The sequence below is a fragment of the Oryctolagus cuniculus genome, chromosome 18, assembly GCF_964237555.1.
Source record: "Oryctolagus cuniculus chromosome 18, mOryCun1.1, whole genome shotgun sequence".
NCBI lineage: Eukaryota > Metazoa > Chordata > Mammalia > Lagomorpha > Leporidae > Oryctolagus > Oryctolagus cuniculus.
The window spans coordinates 14526684-14547617 of record NC_091449.1 but is presented as its reverse complement, the minus strand read 5'-3'; positions in this window follow the sequence as shown (position 1 = coordinate 14547617).

The following is a 20934-nucleotide window of genomic DNA, read 5'->3' as shown; positions in this document are numbered from 1 at the left end:
GTTGTTGGCTTAACAACTGACACTCTTGTTTCTGTCGTCAGTAATCACCCTAGGCTCTTGTCATGAGTTGCCCAGGCTATGGAAGCCTTTTGAGTTCACTGACTCTGATCTTATTTAGACAAGGTCATAGTCAATGGGAAAGTTCTCTCCTCCCTACAGAGAAAGGTACCTCCTTTGATGGCCCGTTCTTTCCACTGGGATCTCACTCGCAGAGATCTTTCATTTAGGTCTTTTTTTTAGCCAGATTGTCTTGGCTTTCCATGCCTAAAATACTCTCATGGGCACTTCAGCAAGATCCAAATGCCTTAAGGGCTGATTCTGAGGCCAGAGTGCTATTTAGGACATCTGCCATTCTATGAGTCTGCTGTGTATCTCGCTTCCCATGTTGGATCATTCTCTCCTTTTTAATTCTATCAGTTAGTATTAGCAGACACTAGTCTTGTTTATGTGATCTTTTGACTCTTAGTCCTATCATTATGATCAATTGTGAACTGAAATGGATCACTTTGACTAGTGAGATGGCATTGGTACATGACACCTTGAAGGGATTGAATTGGAATCTCCTGGCACATTTCCAACTCTATATTTGGGGCAAGTCAGCTTGAGCATGTCCCAAATCGTACATCTCTTACCTCTCTTACATTTAACAGAGATCACTTTCCAGTTAAATTTAAACACCGAGGAATAATTGTATGTTAATTAAAGATTTCAACCAATAGTATTAAGTAGAACAAAAAAATACTAAAAGGGATAAAGTATTGAGTTGTTCATCAACATTCAGGACTAGGGTTGATCAAGTCATCATGGACAAACTTAAGTTTACCAAAGGAGTTCATGTGGGTGACGTCCACTTGCCAGAACTTATTAGGAGCAAGACCTCACGGGTTCATTCCTGCTTGTTGCAGTGAGCCTAATGGGGCAAGGGGTGCACAATTCTTGCAAGAGTGCACTAGGTGTTTGCATTGGCTCATTGTTATCTCTGGGAAAAGCAATTTTATGTCACTTGCTGAAATATGAAATTTTTGGTGTAGAATATGGGCTTGTTCTAGGTGTCCAATGGAAGCTGTGTTGCAGGAGATAAGACGATCAAGCTTTTTTGTTGCCTTGGTTAATAAAGCCAGGCAACCCAGTAAGTGATCTTATGTGTGAGATATACCATGGGTATTTTCTGTTCTCAGGTAGCTCTTTAAGTGTTGTGAATATCTGATCAATTGGCTTATTGGTCGGGTTAAAGACTGCAAAGGGGGCCGGCGCTGTGGCTCACTAGGCTAATTCTCTGCCTTGTGCCACCAGCACACCGGGTTCTAGTCCCGGTCGGGGTGCCGGATTCTGTCCCAGTTGCCCCTCTTCCAGGCCAGCTCTCTGCTGTGGCCAGGGAAGTGCAGTGGAGGATGGCCCAAGTGATTGGGCCCTGCACCCCATGGGAGACCAGGAGAATCACCTGGCTCCTGCCATCGGATCAGCGCGGTGCACCAGCCGTAGCATGCCAGCCACGGTGGCCATTGGAGGGTGAACCAACAGCAAAGGAAGACCTTTCTCTCTGTCTCTCTCTCACTGTACACTCTGCCTGTCAAAGAATAAAAAAAAAAAAACAAAAATTAAAAAAAAGACTGCAAAGGGGATCATTTTTGCTACCTGTACTGAGTATTTGCTGTCTGAAAACATATTTACCAGCCCATCCGGGCTAAGGAGTAGAACATTGATATTGCCCTTATTTCTCCCAATTGTACTGATGCCCCGTGGGGTTCTACATGGATCCTATCTTTTTCTGTTGAGGATTTGATCACTATTCCAAACAGTTACTTGTTGACATCTGTAAATGCACATGGTGCCATGGGTATAGGTTGATTAGCTGGGCAAGTATGTGTTGGATAGTCTATTTCTAAGGTTTGTAACATCTGGAGTCCGCTGGCAGGTGATTGTCAACCTGTCCTGGGAAATTTATCATTAAAGTTTGAAAGAGCATGCTATTCTGCATCACGGTCGACAGTTCTAATTGTGATAGGGGTAGGACCACTATGTCTGGCTCTGTGTTAAATATCTTATTGGCATAATATCTTAATTTAAGCCCCATCATAAGGATGGCATCTACTTTGTTAACTACTTTACAACACTCACTCCAGGCTATGTGCACCCAAAAAAGTGGTCCATTTTGTTGCCAAATAACTCCTAAGGGGGCCTTGAGGGTATATATGGTTATGGCAAGTAGAGGCACCGGAGGGTCATATCTAAAGGTTTTTAAACTTGATAACTGGGTGTTGATCTTTTCTATATTGGATTTGGCTGCTCCTGTCAATGTGATATTTGAAGAAGGGCTGTTCCCCTTAGTAAATCATATAGTTGTCTAAGCTCTGCAGGTGTTAGGGGAAGGAAAGGCTTCAGCCAATTGATTTGGCCACATAGTTGCTGATGTTCATTAAGTGAGTATTTATACTTGACTTCTAGGTTTGGGCCCATTGGAGATACATGGGAGGAGATTTGATAACCCAAGAATTGAAAGGGAAGAAAATGTTGTACCTTTTCTGTGGCAATAGACAAACCCAAGAATTGTAAATTTCTTACTGTATCACTTACACAGGCATTCAGAGTTGCTGCATTTTTGTGAGCAAGTAAGATATCATCCACATAATGTATGACCAAGCACTGATCTTTAAGTGTGCTGGTCACATGAGAAACATATTTTTGGCAAATGGCCAGGCTATTTTTCATGCCTTGTGGGAGTACTGTCCACTGAAATCTTTTTGCAGGGAGCTGGAAATTGGGCTTCCATGCTGTAAAGGCGAAGTAGGCCTTATCCTGCTCTGTGATGGGAATGGAAAAGAAACAATCTTTGATATCAATGGTAACTATGTGGTATCCATTAGGAATGGCCCCTGGATGGGGAATGCCAGCCTGGAATCTGAGTATTTTAACAGGCTCCTCTGGCTGGCGTCTGGGAACTGGCTCTAGGTGGAATCAGTTATTCCTTGAGGTTACGATAACTGCAGTGAAGTCATCCCCACTTTCTCTTTTTCCAGTCAAGAAGTGGCATTGTTATAACGCCAACCATCTTTTTTATGATTTTGTTAATGGCTCTCAAATCCTGTAGTAGCCTATATTTTCCATTTCTTTGGTGTCACAAACATGGGCATGTTGTGAGGGCTAGTGGAGGGCTCTATGTGTCCCTTTTCCAATTGTTCCTGTACCAGTTCTCTAAGGATGCCAAGTTTGGGTTGTAATATTGGCCACTGCTCTACCCAGATGTTTCCTGTTTTTTCCCATTCAGTGGGGATTGGGCCTGGCTTTTGTATGAGGTGAGCAGTGGCCACTAGAATTGGGGTGAATCTTACTTGTAGGATCTCCATTAAAGCTGTTGGCTCTTGGAGATCTGTGATCCATAGTAAGGACTGCTGGCATTTGTGAGAGCACATCTCTCCCCCATAAGGTCGTGGAAACCTTAGCAATTAGGAGAATGGACATTTTGATGATATTGATTCTTCCAATCCATGAGCATGGAATATTCTTCCGTTTTTTGGTATCCTCTTCTATTTCTTTCTTTAAGATTTTGCAGTTCTCATTCTAGAGTTCTTTAACGTCTTTGGTTAAGTTTATTCCAAGGTATTTGATTGGTTTTGAGGTTATTGTGAATGGGATTGATCTTAGAAGTTCTTTCTCAGCTGGTGCTGTGGCTCAATAGGCTCATCCTCTGCCAGCGGCACCGGCACACTGGGTTCTATTCCCGGTCGGGGTGCTGGATTCTGTCCCTGTTGCCCCCCTTCCATGCCAGCTCTCTGCTATGGCCCAGGGGTGCAGAGGAGGATGGCCCAAGTCCTTGGACCCTGCACCCGCATGGGAGACCAAGAGAAGCACGTGGCTCCTGGCTTCAGATCATCGAGGTGCGCCGGCTGCAGCGCGCTGGCTGTGGCGGCCATTGGAGGGTGAAACAATGGCAAAAAGGAAGACCTTGCTCTCTCTCTCTCTCTCACTATCCACTCTGCCTGTCAAAAAAAAAAGTTCTTTCTCAGCCATGGCATTGCCTGTGTATAAAAAGGCATGGGACTTTTGGCATTGATTTTATATCCTGCTGCTTTGCCAAACTCTTCTATGAATTCCGATAGTCTCTCAGTAGAATTCTTTGGATCCCCCTAATAAAGAATCATATCATCTGCAAAGAGGGATAGTTTGACTTCTTTCTTCCCAATTTGTATCCCTTTAATTTATTTTTCTTGCCTACTGGCTCTGGCTAAAACATCCAGAACTATATTTTATCAGCAGTGGTGAGAGTGAGCATCCCTGTCTGGTACCAGATCTCAGTGGAAATGCTTTCAACCTTTCCCCATTCAATAGGATGCTGGCCGTGGGTTTTTGATAAATTGCTTTGATTATATTGAGGAATGTTCCTTCTATACCCAATTTGCTTAGAGTTTTCATCATGAAAGGTGTTGTATTTTATCAAATGCTTTCTCTGCATCTATTGAGAAAATCATATGGTTTTTCTTCTGCAGTCTGTTAATGTGGTGTATCACATTGATTTGCACACATTGAACCATCCCTGCATACCAGGGATAAATCCCACTTGGTCTGGGTGGATGATCTTTCTGATGTGTTGTTGCATTCTATTGGCCAGAATTTTATTGAGGACTTTTGCATCTATGTTCATCAGGGATATTGGTCTGTAACCTTCTTTCAATGCTGCATCTTTTTCAGGCTTAGGGATTAGGGTGATGCTGGCTTCATAGAACGAATTTGGGAGGATTCCCTCTTTTTCGATTGTTCTGAATAGTTTGAGGAGAATTCAGCTTATTTTTCTTTAAATGTCTGGTAGAATTCAGCAGTGAATCCATCTGGTCCTGGGTTAAAAAAATGGGGCAGCTGTGTGTGGCTCATGTGTGACAGACACACTAATAGGAGATATTAATGGGGCAGCCAGCTGGGGTATATGGAAACTCCTCACAATTTTTGTGTTGTACATTTAAAATTAACAACACTCATACAATTTTAGAAAATATTTATTTGAAAGGCTAAGTTAGATGAATGGGGGCAAGGAAAGAGAAGGAGAGAGATCTTCCATCTGCTGGTTTACTCTCCAAATGGCCACAACAGCAGAGCTGGGGCAGACTGAAGCCCCGAACCTGGAGCTCTATCCAGGTCTTCTCCATGGGTGCAGAGGCCCAAACCCATGGGCCATCTTCTGCTACTTTCCCAGGTGCATTAGTGGGCACCTGGATCAGAAGTGGAGCAGCTGAGACTAGAACCTGTGTTCATACGGGATGCTGGTGACACACAGATGGCGGTGACACAACACCAGCCCTATAATATGTTTTAAAAAGAAAGCAATATCAGCAGAGCACACATGCACACTTTGCTTTCAGAGGGGACAAGATGATGTGGAAGACGAAGCCTGCAGTGGACAGCCAGCCCCACCGGTGTGCAAGGGGAAAGGTGTCTGGTGAGTGCCTAGGACAGAAATAGCAGCTAACGCATCAGATTTCTCAAGGGGCTCAGCTTACACAATTCCAACTGAAATATTCAAGGGCAACAAACTTTGTTTTTAAGATTTATTTATTTGAGCCAGCGTCGTGGCTCCATAGGCTAATCCTCCACCTTGTGGCACCAGAACACGGGGTTCTAGTCCTGGTCGGGGTGCTGGATTCTGTCACGGTTGCCCCCCTTCCAGGCCAGCTCTCTGCTATGGCCCAGGAGTGCAGAGGAGGATGGCCCAAGTGCTTGGGCCCTGCACCTGCATGGGAGACCAGGAGAAGCACCTGGATCCTGGCTTCAGATCAGCGTGGTGCGCCAGCTGCAGCGCGCCAGCCGTGACAGCCATTGGAGGGTGAACCAATGGCAAAAGGGAGACCTTTCTCTCTGTCTCTCTGTCTCTCTCTCTCACTGTTCACTCTGCCTGTCAAAAAAAAAAGATTCATTTATTTGAAAGGCAGAGTGACAGCGAGAGAGAGACAGAGAGAGAGACAGTGAGAAGGAGATAGAGAAAGGTCTTCAATCCACTGGTTCATTCCCCAGCTGGCCACAATGGTCAGAACTGGGCGCTTTCTCCATCTCTTTCCATCCCTTCCATGGCTGAGGGCTTCCACAAAAGCCCTATGCAGTTTTTCTCTCTCTGTGTGTCTCTCTCTCTCTCTCAAGAGCTGGGAGAAAACTGCATGCTTGGCACTTGCCTTCAGTGTGTGGGTGTGGGTGTGAGTGTGTGGGTGTGAGTGTGTGGGTGTGTGGGTACGTATGCATGCATGTATGTGTGTACATGTGTGTATATGTATGTGTGTATGCATGTGTGTATGCATGTGTGTATGCATGTATGTGTAAGTATGTATGTATTTGGGAGTGGGTGTGTCTGGTTGTGTATGTACGCATGTATGTGTTTGAATGTATGTGGGGGGATGGGTGTGTCTCAGTGTGTATGTATGTAGGCATGTGTATGTATGTATGAATGTGTGTATATGGGTGTGGAGGTGGGTATGTGGGTGCATCTGTGTGTGTGTGTGGCTGTGTATGAATCTATGTATGTCTATGTATATATGTGTGTGCGTCTTTCTGTTTGTGTGTATCTATGTGTATATGTGTGTGTGTGTCTGTGTGTCTTTGTGTGTGCATCTGTGTGTCTCTGTGTGTGTGTCTGTCTTGTGTGTGTTTGTGTGTGGGTTTTTTTGTATGTTTGTTTGTGTGGCAGCAGGACATCTTCGCCTCCTGAAGTTCAAGCTCTGCCTTACAAGACACATTTTCACAAATTCTTTGCGAGAACCAGCAAAAGAGGAGACAATCTGAGAGCGCTGATGTCTACCGGGTAACACCCACAGGCCTGCATCAGGAACTCCAATGGATTCTTGTTAAAGGAAACCAAAGCCCTTTGTTGCTGTTCCCTCTGCAGCGCCCAGGTCCTCTCGCCGCAGCCGCACGGCCTTTACCCCCGACCAGCTGGGGATGCTGCAAGCTGTTTTAGAAACCAGCCGCTGCCCAGATTGGAGCCGAGTCCAAGAGTTAGCGTCCGAGCTTCATCTGGATGCGTATGTGATCAAGGTATGTCCTGAGCCCCGCGCCCTCCGCGCCGCGCACTCACTTGCTGTGGTCACCGCTGCGCTGGCTGCTCAGGGCAATGGCCAATGCGCACGCTGTGCTTCACAGTCCCCGCGAGGCTGGCAGGCAGAGGCTGCCCCGGGACTTGTCCCGAACTTCCTGCGTGTGGGCACTTGACAAGAAAGACTCCCCCGGGCGGGGCGCTCGCAGCTGCATTGCGGTTGCGGTTGTGGGCACAAGAGTTCAAGTCTGATCCAGCTGGCGGTGGTGGCCAGGACCAAGCCTGGTGGATGGCGCCACACCCAGGAGCCAGCCGAGAGCCACCCGCGCAGGAGGAGCAAACACGTGTGTACACGGAGTGCATTTCCAAATTGTATTTCTTTAAATATATTGGATGAGAGACAATGAGACAGAATTTTTATTTAAAGATTTATTTATCTCTTTGAACGAGTTAGAGGCAGAGAGAGGTGTCTTCCATCGGCCGGTTCACTGCCCCCAGGGCACACGGCGGCCACGCGACCCCATGGCCGAATGACCCCACCAGGCCTCCCCTCTGAGGGTTTCCCCACCTCTCAGTGCCGTGTCCTTAGAGACCAAGCTCCCAGAACTTGAGCCTTTGTGGTGCAAAGCCTAGCGCGGAAAATTCTAGGTTCTGCTGCAGAGGATCGCTTGGGAGCAGGGCAGAGGCTGCTCGGCCCCCTCCCCTTTACCTGATGCCTGCGGCTCCCTCCCGGGCCCTGCACAGCATTTGAGAAAGAGGCTTGAGCCCAGCGTGCCCACGCCACAAGGACCCTGAGCTTCTGAGGCCCATGGGGTCTCCCTGGGGTCCTTGCCTCTGGAGTAACCTGTTCCCTCCCTTCCTCCCCAGACCTGGTTTAAAAATCAGCGCGCCAAGCAAAGAAAACTGCAGCCAAAGGGCCAGTCCCGCCAGCCCAGCGAGTCCACACCTCAGCCTCCTCCTCCTCCACCTCCACTGCCTCCGCCAAGGCCGCCGCCAACAGGCTTGGAGCTCAGCGTGCCCGCTCAGGCAGAGCAGGGCCACGGGGCTCCCAGGCGCAGGGCCCGAGGCTGCTGAGGACCCGCTGCCCGCTGATCTGCACAATATCCATCTAGACTCCTCTGCACCCTGGGCTTCGCTGCCCCATGACGTCGGGGAGCTCGTGCGCATGTACAGCTTGTTCGAGGACCAGGAGCCCGACGACCTAGCAGAGTACCTGTACCCCCAGGCTTAAAGGAGACTCTGACTGTGAATAGGGTGCCCCACACTCGGCCAGTCTGAGCTTGGGCGTGCGTCCTCTAGCATAAGAAAATAAAGCTCAGTAATGGCAAAAAAGGAAAAAGAAAAGAAAAAAACAAAACAAAACAAAAAACACCCTACAAAAACACAACCATCCTCCCACCAACATATAAAGAAATAAAGCCGGACCCCTCATCCTCCTGCCTGCGTCCTCTGTCCTTCCTGCTTCCTTTGCATGCAGCCCCGCCTCTGACTTTGCCTCCACGTAGTAGGTCTGCTGAGGACCAACAACCCTGGGGTCCTGAGGTGGGGCGGGGGTCCTGGCTCCCTCAGCCACAGAAGCACTGAGTCAGCCTCTACAGTTGCCCCAGCTCCCACTGGGAGACCCCTGTGTTGTGGGCTACTGAGTCATCCCCAAGGAGGCAGCAGGTCAGGCCGAGGCAGTGTGGGTGCTGCTCCCTCTTCCTGTGCAGGAACCCCACTGCAGCCCCCGCCCCGCTCTACAGAGCACGCCCCGGCCCCAGTGCTCTGGCTTGGCACCTCGGCTTCCCGGCTCTGGGAGCCCAAGGGACCAAGCGCTCCTGCCAGTCCCTGCCCGCTGCCCCGAGCGGCCACTTCCTGGCACTGCCCGGCACTGGGCAAGGGCTTCAGAGTCCAGAGCAGCCACGAGAAGGAGCGAGCTAAAGCCCAAAGCCCAGGTCTCTCCCTGGAGGGGTTTTCCAGTCTGATCTCCCAACACTGCTGTGGGCCAGTTCTTTCCTCTCTGTTAGCAGATTGATTTCTTTGGAAGGTAGTTCCGGAAAGGGTGAGACAGAGGACACAGCTCTTCCATCTGGTGGGTCACTCCCCAAATGGTGAATCCCTGGGGCTCCGACATGGAGATCAGTGCTTCTGGAACCTACTCCACTGGTTTTTTGGCTCCAACTGTTGGTAGGGGGGCTGAATCCTGAACCACCCAATTCTGGGAGAGGTGGCCCAGAATTCTGTGGATGTCCTGGGTTTCATCTGTTCATTGACTCCGAGTTCTCTGAAGCTCTGCTGTAGAAGCCAGTGGCCCAGGGTCTCTGTGCCAAGTCAACCTAACTTTTGATCTTCAGTGGTCCTGTGGGAAATTCTCCCTTGCTGCTGGGTTGCCCAGGGCCTGGGTCACAGAGGCACAGCCCAAACAACACCCCGGGGAAGTGGAATCACACACAGGGCTGGGGCTCCTTTCACCAGGGAGAAAAGAATTTAAGTTCTTATTTGAATGAGTTACACACACAGAGAGAGAAAGAAATCAGGGCCAGAGGTTTTCCACCAGCTGGTTCACTCCCTGATGGCCACAATGGCCAGCACTGGGCCAGGGAGAAGCCAGGAGCCAGTACCTTCTTTGAGGACTTCCACATGGGTATCCAAGGCCTATGTACTTGGGCCATCCTCTGCTGCATTCCCAGGCCATTGGCAGGGAGCTGGATCGGAACTGCAGCAGCCAGGACACAAAGTGCCACCCATGTGGGATGGCGGCTTTACCTGCTGCACCACAGTGCCAGCTCAGGATGGCGCCTCTTGGGTGAGAATCCTAGGACCTGCAGAGGAGAAGGCAACACTGGCCCCCTTGCCCTGGTCTTTGCTCCAATGCCCCGGAGCTGGGCTTTAGGGTAGCATTTCTGCATGCCGTCAACCCCTCCTAGCCAACTGCCAGAGCAGGGCAGCTGTTCTGTACGATGCTGTCATGTTTTATACCTGGTATTCTGCCTCATCACAAGCGCATGGCACAAAGCCTGGACCTGAAGCTGACCCTGGACTTTGGAGGATAAGCCCACATTTCTATTCTTCTGATATCACACACACACACGAGATCATGACAGAGGAAGCTGTTGACCCACAAGGGAGGGCTGCGTGAGAACTGTGCACCTGCTCGATTTCCTGAAAACCTAAAACTCCTCTCCAACGTAGCATCTGTTATTAGTATTAATATTACTATTTGTAAAATCAAGTTTTGGGGGAGGCCTTTGGCTCAGTGCCTCAGGCACGGCTTAGGGGGCCTGCATTCCCCATCTGAGTGCCTGGGTTGGAGTCCTGGCTGCCGCCTAAGGTGCACCCTGGCAGGCAGTGCTGATGCTCAGTACTTGGGTCCCTGTCCTTGGACAGAGTTCGAGGCCCTGGTGCTTGTGGGCACTTGGGGGTGGGAAACCAATGCTGGCAACTCCAATGTGGGTCTCTTGTCCACCCCTCAACCAGAGCTTCATGCTCTCTACCATACGCACACACCTGTGTGGTCATCCACATGCCTGTGATCATGTTTCCCTGTGGAGACCGCTCATATGCTGAATATAATGCTTAAGTTACAGTGCACCAAGCTGACCATCCTAAGAGCTGTCATGTATTAGGGGACATGAGTACAAAGTACATTTCTGTCTCATTTAGTATTTTCCCATGTTTAGTGAATGGGTTGATTTTTGCTCAGAAATTTTCCTGACAGAAAGACAACAAACAAAAAGTATAATATACCAACTGTGTGTTTCCATAAGAAAGTAATTTATCCTATTAGATACTTCTGTAAAGACTAAGCCAATGCCTATATAGGATAATGAAGAAACTTCAGTTTTCTGTGGTCCTTAGCTTTGATACCTCAAGACACTGAGTAGCAGCTGTCTGACATCTTCCAACAAGATGCCCCGGGCCCTGCTGCCCTTTCTGTAGGTGTTGCTCTCACCAGAAGAATAAAGATTCCATCACACAAATCTCACGTAATCCATGGCTTTTGTCCAGAAACACCAAAATGAGATTCCATCTGTCCTGAACTGCAAGTCAAAGTCCCCGAGCAGGGTGAAGAACAAAAAATGTCCAAGCCCCTGAGCTGCTGGCCTTCTGTTTGGCATTGAGGCCCAGGCCACCACTGGTCAGCACCATGGCCTGCGCCACACACACAGCATCAGCACTGTGGACAGCTCAGAGGTTGGCAGGAGCTGCAACACTCTGAGATAAAAATTGCATAAGCCCAGGCCAGACAAGGAATCCAAAGTTGCCATGGAAGGATGGAATTTGTGATTTCCTTGAGGACCATAGACACAATCTAGGATGACATTTGGGACAATGAGCTGCTGCTCTTTGTATGGGGGACCAACTGGGCCCAAGGAATGAGGCACTTGAATAAGGCTGGTAGTACAGGGAGCTTCCCAGGGGAGTGAAATGTATTTGTGTAATGGGCATGAGCATTAGCTTCAGTGGAAGATAATTTCAGAAGGAGCACTTTCCATATCTTTGTTGAGAATAAGGCACAAAACTAGCCCAGCTTCAGAGAAAATGGGAAGCATAAGGGTATGTATTCAGAGGCTGAGAGAAAGGACCAAGATTCCCAGGGAAAGAGGGAAACTGAAATGAGAGAGCCCTGTGTGCACTACAACCTTGTGTGCACTGTCCAAGCCCCACTCCCATCATCCACCTGATGCCATGACACCTGGGAAATGCCCAAAAATGGCCTGCAAGTGGAAGCCCCTCAAACCCTTCCCAAGCCTAACCCTACTTGAATGTTCACTTAAGCCACAGACACTGGCCCCTGTGCTTCCAGGACTAGGAAAGGACAGCCCCAAACCCTGCTAGCAGCAGCGTTCTCTCCCTGGAGGTTAACCTGCTCCCGCCTGTGGACTTTCCCTCTGTCTTTTTTTTTATCTTTTATTTAATGAATATAAATTTCCAAAGTACGACTCATGTGTTACAATGGCTTCCCCCCCCATACCGTCCCTCCCACCCACAGCCCTCCCCTTTCCCACTCCCTCTCCCCTTCCATTCACATCAAGATTCATTTTCGATTATCTTAATATACAGAAGATCAGCTTAGTATACCTTAAGTAAGTATTTCAACAGTTTGCTCCCACATAGAAACATAAAGTGAAAAATAATAGATGATTTTTTTAAAATGATGATGAAATCAGATCAGACCTATTGTCATGTTTAATCCCAGTGAGAGTCAAGTTGGGAATTGATAATTTCTTTTTTTTTTTTTTTTTTACAGAAGATCAGTTTAGTGTACATTAAGTAAAGATTTCAATCGTTTGCACCCCCATTGAAACACAAAGTGAAATATACTGTTTGAGTACTCGTTATAGCATTAAGCCTCAGTGTACAGCACATTAAGGACAGAGATCCTACATGAGGAGTAAGTGCACAGTGACTCCTGTTGTTGACTTTACAAATTGACACTCCTGTTTATGGCATCCGTAATCTCCCTATGCACCAGTTATGAGTTTCCAAGGCTATGGAAGCCCCTTGAGTTCTCCGACTCTTATCTTGTTTAGACACGGTCATAGTCAAAGTGGAGGTTCTCTCCTCCCTTCAGAGAAAGGCACCTCCCTCTTTGAAGACCTGTTCTTTCCACTGGGATCTCACTCACAGAGATCTTTTTGCCAGAGTGTCTTGGCTTTCCATGCCTGAAATACTCTCATGGGCTTTTCAGCCAGATCCGAGTGCCTTTAGGGCTGATTCTGAGGCCAGAGTGCTATTTAGGACATCCGCCATTCTATGAGTCTGCTGAGTATCTCACTTCCCATGTTGGATCACTCTCCCCTTTATTTATTCTATCGGTTGGTGTTAGCAGATACTAGACTTGTTTATGTGCTCACTTTGACTCTTAGTCCTTTCATTATGATCAATTGTGAACTGAAATTGATCACTTGGAATAGTGAGATGGCATTGGCACATGCCACCTTGATGGGATTGAATTGGAATCCCCTGGTATGTTTCCAACTCTACCAATTGTGGCAAGTCAGCCCGAGCATGCCCCAAATTATACATCTCTTCCCTCTCTTATTCCCACTCTTATGTTTAACAGGGATCACATTTCAGTTAATTTTCAACACTTAAGAATAACTGTGTGATAATTACAGAATTAAACCAGTCATATTAAGTAGAACAGACAAAAAAAATACTATGAGGGATAATGTATTAAGTTGTCCATTAGCAGTCAGGGCTATGCTGATCAAGTCACCATTTCTCATAGTGTCCATTTCACTTCAGGAGGTTTCCTTTTTGGTGTTCAGTCAGTTGTCACCGATCAGGGAGAACTTATGGTATTTGTCCCTTTGGGACTGGCTTACTTCACTCAGCATGATGTGTTCCAGATTCCTCCATTTTGTTGCAAATGACTAGATTTCGTTGTTTCTTACTGCGGTATAGTACTCTAAAGAATACATATCCCATGATTTCTTTATCCAGTCTACCATTGATGGGCATTTAGGTTGGTTCCAGGTCTTGGCTATTGTGAATTGTGCTGCAATAAACATTAGTTTCCCTCTGTCTTGAAGTAGTTTGCTTCTCTGCTCACCTTTATCCACATGTCTTCCTTGATTCTCCCTCACCTGGAGGCAGGAAGCTGGCCCAAGCCTAGCCAGGGCTCACACTCCCGTAACATGGGGGACTTGGTAATGACTGGGGACTGCACTGGCGAGACACGGTAGCACTTGTGCTGATTTCTGTTTGGAATGGTGAAAATATCCTCAGCACTGGGAATGCAACGTTTCCAAGGAAGGGAAGACACCAGCATGACTGCAATGCCAGTGATTCACACTGCTGGGAGTCCTGGCTCACCTCCTCCCACCAGCTGAACATCTGACAACTTAGCATCTGCCCTACAGGATGTCTACCAGATTGGCGACATTGGTGCTATCCCCGTGGCTGAGTGGAGACTGCTGTTCTCACACCGCATGCTGGTGACCTTTTCACCAGGCAATCTCATAACTGAAGTGAAGCCTGCTCAAATGCACATGAAGTCCTTGGGCCCCTGCACCCATGTGAGAGACCCCGAGGAAGCTCCTGGCTCCAGGTTTGGATCAATGTAGCTTTGGCCATTGTGCCCATCTGGGGAGTGAACCAGCAAATGGAAGACCTCGTGCTCTCTCTCTCTTTCTGTCTCTCTCTTCTCTCTCTCTCTCTTTCTCTCTGCCTCTGCCTCTCTGTAGCTCTGCCTTTTAAATGAATAAATAAATCTTTTAAAAAAGTGATCGAGAGGGAGAGAGTTTGATGTCTATCTGCTGCTGCTGCTGTCTGCATTAGGTGCATGGGTGTGGAGCAGCTTCGCTGACATTTCCCCAGATCCCCTCTAGGCCTCTGCTGAGTTCCAGGATGAATAGCTGTCTGCATCTCCCCCTCCGGGAACTGTCCAGGTTGCCACCAAGGAAGAGTCGTGGAGACCGAGGAAGGTCAAGCTAAGCACACTTAATTGATACTCTAGGCGACTAGGAGGAGAGATCACTCAAGCCTACTCCTGCAGGCACTAGCCACTACAGACCAGGAGCTTGTCTGCGCAGGCACAAGGCACTACAGACTGGGGAGAGAGGCTGAGCAACGTCTGGTTTACAGCGTCTGAGGGTCCCCTTATATACAGTTTCTAGAGGCTAGCCCCGCCCATATTCTGACCTCCCTGGGTCCCGTAGTCATGGCAATGACAGTTTGTGGCTAGGTCGTCTAGTCAGGCCATCCCTTTTCAAATCTTACCCGCTAGCGTGTTTACCTTTCTACTTTTCTTTCAAGCTGTGCTACTGCGCATTTACTTTATTTCAAATGGCGCTACAGTTACTTTGTTTCAAATGGTGCTACAAACACTTTCTCCATGAATGGCTCCCTAACAGTCCTCCCTTTTCTTTTCTTTAAATGTGCTTGTAGCCCTGCAAAGCCCGTTGAGCTGCTGGGCCCAGGGGATGAACATTCTTGAGCATATCCCGGTTTGATTTCCAGATTCGGGATCTTCTTTTTCTTCTTTTTCTTCTTCTTCTGTTTCTGGTGGGCTGGGTGTCTTTCGGAGGGCTAGGTATCCCTTCGCGAAATTCTGTCCAATTGAGAAGAGGTGCTGTAAGATAGGCTCCTATTTTAAACCATTTCCAGGATGGGAGCCAAGAGGAAACTGTGTCAGTCAGAATATGTATTGCCTGTTCCACTGTTTTGACTTGATCTATCTTAAATGCGCTATATTTTGAAGCTGTATTATCTGTAGAGCTCTCTTAGTAATGTTAGCCTCAAGATGAGCGGTTGCATTTACCCACTCTAGCCAGGTAGAATGGTTGTGTTTGAACATATCAGTTAGTTGCATTGCATTAGGAATGGATAGATTGTTCCATGGAATGGTGGTAATGCAAACTCTTCCAATCGCTTCACACTCGAGTTCTCTTTCCAAAGCTAGTATAGTAATTATCTATTCTATTTGTACTGTGTGTGCTTCGAGCATCTGGAGCCCCATAGCATGTGTCTTAAGCAGTGCTGACTGGTCACCTAGCTGAGCCCGTTGTTCCTGAATTACCTTCAGGAGGGACTCCAAAGCATCTCCCTGTAGTTGGGTAGTGCTTAGAGCCAGTGCTCCAGTCACAGCGCCAGCTACCATGGCTGCTGACACTGCTGTAGCGACAATAGCTGCTGTTACTCCAAAGTCTCTTTTTTTATGCATCGGTTTTATTGGTATAGTCAAATCAGACATATTTACTGATACATATGTGAAGGGAGTTGCCTTTACCACCATATATGGAGCCAAGAATGCTATCATTCTATCTTCCCATCCAAGTCCCTTATATAGCAACCGAGCTCCTTTTTAGAATCTAATGGGTGTGTGCATCTAGCATACAATACCTCCCCTTCTGTCCTGCCGGCCCAACTTCCTGGGTCTTCCCTTACTGGAGTTTTTACAAAATGTTTGTGAAACATTTCATATCCTGCCTGCCAAAAACAATGTGTTGGCTGATTATTACTTGGAGGTCTACATCTAATATATCTATGCTGTGAGCCATTTTTACAAATAAAAGAGACAGAAAACTCATCTCGAACTGTTGACCATTGTATTTTATACTAAGCCTAACACTTGTTCTTCTGTTTTAACACTTGGCAATATAATTAAGATGATAATTGTCATTATCAATCCATAAGCTCTGAGCATAAGTAGTTCAAATCTTTCCCACAATCTCATTTAGTTGCCTAATATTTTAAATCATTTAAACATCTGCTTACCTTCAATTAGCTTACCTTTATCTGGGTCCCATCTCCGTTTGCTGCTGCTGTTGTCATTTCTGGAGTTCTTTAGTCCTAGCTCTGGAATATGAAATCCCTAATTCTTTCTGTAAAAAAGCACCTTACAAACACATGAGTTCTTTTGACAGGATAATTGCAATTGATATTCCATTAGTGCCTAATTGGAAATTCCCAAATCCTGAGGTCCTGGGGCTGGAGCCATCCTAACATGTCTTTGGGGCAAGCTAATAATCCCCTTTTCAGGTGTGTCGATCACTACTGCTCCTTCTCCTTTCCAAAGGATGGTAGTGGGCCCTTTCCAGTCTTTACTGTTGGATAATCTATAAAAGCAAAGGAGTTTTTTGTCTTTAAATTTCTGGAGTTGGAGCGCTTGCTCTAATTCTTGCCATCTCTGATGGATATATCTTTCAGTAGGAGTATAGCCCCCTCTTCCTCCCCTTTTCTTTTGATTAAGGGCGATAAGAGCCAATTGTAGCCGTGCTTCAATGGTTTGAACCACATCGGCAAATTTATCCATTTCTTGTCTTAAGGATTGATTAGCTCTCTCAACCATTCCCTGTGACTGTGGATCATAGGGTGTGCCTGTGGTATGATCAATATTTAAATATCGGCACAGTCCCATGACCTTTTCCGCTGTGAAGTTAGGGCCATTATCTATATGGAGTGCTTGGATATGAAATAGGTTCTGTAGCTCTAATATTCCCCATACTGTTTCCTGAGCAGTTTCCTTAGGAATTAGCTTAGCCCATAGAAGGCCAGTAGATGAGGCCATTGAGAAATGGCTACTAGAATTAGCCGGGCCTCATAGTGGGTCACATCCATTTGCCACAGTCCTGGCCCTGATCTACTAATATGAGGAGTAGTTCCTCCTTTATGCACACACTTGGGGCAGTTCTTTATTATTTGTTCTGCTACAATTTTTGGTAAGCTGAATTGTTATCTCAAGTATGACACATCACTATGCCATTTAGCATGATCATCCGTGGCTGTCTCAATATGTTCTAGAAAAAAGATGTTTGGTGCCTTACTTGTGTCATGGAGGAAAGGCATTAAAATTAACTGAGCTACTAGTTGTCCTGTTTTTACATATACTATTTTTTGGGATAGGTTGACCAATCTTATCTTTAAAGGATTTTGATCTCCTGGGCTGATGAAACCTCCAACTACTTTTACTTTGGCCTCAGTCATCTCTGGTGTTTCTGTTATCCACCCCCACTATCCTGGGATTATGATAATTCATGTTTGTAGGTTAAGGGTCTCTATTACCTTTGGCATAAGTACTAGATCTCTTGGGGCATTTATGGAGGATACAATCTGTTCTGGTTCTTTTTCCTTAATGTGAACACCTTGTACTACCAGGTTTATTTGAGTTGTATTTATTTGTGAAACTAATTTGTCAATATTTTCATTGCCTGGGATTCCCTTATGTCCAGGCACCCACTGGATGTAAATTGCTTCTTTACTTTCTATAGCTTCTAGTATGGTTCTAAGCAAGGGTTCTTCAATATTTACAGGTAGGGGTCTGGCCTCAATTAATGTATATACATATTGGGAATCCGTAACTATATTCATTATCGGGGGTCCTTCTTGAAGGGCTAGTAGCATGGCTCTTTTTTCTAATTCTTGAATACTTCCCTCACTCTCCTTAACTAGTTTAACTCCATCTGATCTCCAAAAGCCATATTTTCCTTGCCCCTGTTTGCTTCCTCCATCAACATATTAAGTAGGTCCTGGCATGGGATGACCTTGAAGACTGCTTAGTGCTCTTCTAAGCATTACAGACACATGGATACATTCAATCTGCGGTACCCAATGCAAGTAGGGGTCTTCCTGAATCATAATGTCTAAATCCTCTTTTTTATAGGTAACATATATATAGGTTCTTGCCCTATTCATATAATACATTCTTGTCTGATTTTATGTAGACATTTTAGGGCTCTAGTTAGAGGAGATGCTGCTAATACCTTTGGAAATTCCTGTCTACCTACCCAAAGGATATCAGATCCTTGGTGCACTTTATAATTTATGGTGCTACCTCCCATCATAACTGTACAGTAAACTTCCTTGCTGGGGTCCCAGTAGCTTAAAGGCTTGTGTTCTTGTAATAGCCTCCTTATAGTCTGTAACTCCTGTCTTGCTTCGGGGGTCCATTCCCTGATACTATTTAACTCTTGGTTTCCCTTCATCATAAGAGTAAAAGGTTTTGTCTTAATTCCAGGAACAGCTTGGGACATCCAATTAAGGAGTCCTACTTTCTTTTGTAGTTTGTTTAGGGTGGGCTTCTCTGGAAGTTCTGGCAACTCTAGTTTTTGCAATGTCCATTTATTCGGGTGCAACAAGTACCCCATCCATGAATAAGGATATTCTCTTGTAATTCTTGTAATTCTTGTAATTTCTCATTCGGGGTCTCAAATCCCTTTTCTAAAAGCATTTTTCTGAGTTTTTCTATGATCAGTTTGTGGTGTTTTGGAGAATGATCGAACCCAATATATATATCATCCATATATTGGTAATGATATACTTCTGGGTGTTGTTGTCTCCAGGGCTCTAGTATGTCCCTTAGTGTGCTTGGGTAAATCAAGAGATTTACTACAAAACCTTGTGGGAGGCAATTCCAAAGATACGTATGGCCTGGACCTTGATTATGAACCTCTGGGATGGTAAAGGCAGTGTACTGCCTGAAGTCCTTATCCAGAAGGATGGTAAAATAAGCATCCCCTATATCCAAAACTGTAACCTGATTTCTTCTTTGTAATTCTCCAGGGTGTGGAATACCTAACTGAACTTCTCTTCCCTTATTTACTAACTTATTAAGTTATCTAAAATCTATTAACATTCACCATTTACCTGATTTTTTCCTTATCACAAATAGTGGAGTGTTCCAGGGATTATCTAGGTCTGCTGGAGATATCTTCCCTTCTTCTAGTAGTGTTTTTGTTATTTCCTTAATTCCTTCTAATTTTTCTTTGTTAACCATCGGGGAATCAAGGGACCTTTATTAGGATCTTTCATTTTTATCTTTATTGGGGTAATTTGGGTAGAGAGTTGCACCATAATTAGGGCTACCCCTAACTTTGTTAAGATATCCCTTCCAAATATATTGATGGGAATATCTGGGGATATTAGAATGGATGCCTTTGTCTTCCTTCCTTTTTTATCTTTCAGTGTAACCTGTGATATTTTTTGTAATTTAGAGCACCCTCCCACCCCCCCTATATTTTGCTATCCTTCTGTTATCCCTTCTTTTATTGCTTTAGCCTCTTGTTCCCTTATTATAGTTAAATTGGCCCCTGTGTCTAACAGCCCTATTATATCTTCCCCCCCTAGGTTTACCTTTCAGGTAGCTCTTTGTTTTATTTGTATTTTGGTAGTTTCGGGTAGATCCCTGTCGCAGGGGCTTCCGTCTGTGTTTCCCCCAGGGGTGGGGCAGACAGCGGGATAGATGACTGGGTATTCTGGGCAGACGTCATCATGGTCCGGGGGGCATTGCCCCCCGCTTTCCCGTTTTTGGGCTGTCTACATACTTTTGCCATATATCCTGTTCTCCCATAATTATAGCATTTTAGCACAGTTTTTTCTACACTCCTACAATTTCCTGCCATATGCCCCTTTTTTCTGCACCTGTAGCAATTTCCCTGAAAACTTCTTGACCCTTGCTGTCTATCTCCAGCCTTTAAGGCCTCTGCCAGCACGGCCATCTTATAGGAGGTGGATCCAAATTCTCTACAGGCATGCATTTTTTCTTCTAATGAATCTCCTGGTCTTAAATTTCTAAGCAACTTTTTACATTCTTCATTAGCATTTTGAATGTTCATGGTGTCCTTTAAATATGTTCTCAAATCCTCTCTAGATGTTTCCATATCAATCTGAGTAAATAATCGATTAATAAACTCCAGGTAGGGTTCTTTGGGCCCTTGTCTGATGCTGACTGCTTTAGGGGCCCCACTGATAGTTCTCTGGCATTCTTGAAGCGCCTCAAGAACCCATGTTCTATGGAGAGTTCTGGCATCAGCGAATCTAGGGCCAGCTGCTTCTTCTGGTGATAATCCAATTCCCCTAATCTGATCTGATGTTCGTGGCACTGGTCCAGCCGCATCGGCTGGGGGAGGGGGATGCATCTCATCCCATGCTATCACCTTCTCTTTTATCTTATCTATGACTAGCTGTTTCTCCGCTGCAAATCCAGGAGTTACATTCAGTAGCATATTGATGTCTACCAATGTAAAGTTTATTGAAATTACCCCAAAGTAAGTGATGGTAGCTGGGTGCGTGAGACCATGTTCCTGAACGTGTTTAAGCCAAGCAGCTATTAGTCCAGGTCCCACAGGCTCATTCTTGTCTACCACCTCTTATCATTATCGGGTAAGCTGACTGTTCTTTTGCTTTTTTCTTCCTTACTTAACTACCTGGGAATAACCTGAGGTTTTTTGCCTACATTCTGTTATGACAGCATAGAGCTTACAGGCATCTCCTGTATTTTTTTGGATTTAATCATTTAATCCCTTGCCACAACAAATTAACACCTTAAGGGTGTCTACTGCACATTTATAATCTTTCCCTGTTGTGGCGCCTTCTCCTTTTTGTAGAAATTCTGCAGATCTTGGAGGTCCCATCCTGTACAAGCTGCTGCCAGCTTACAAGCCCTTGTTACATTTCCTGGTGAGTAGCACTTCACTTCCTTGCCTCTTGGTGCCTGGCCT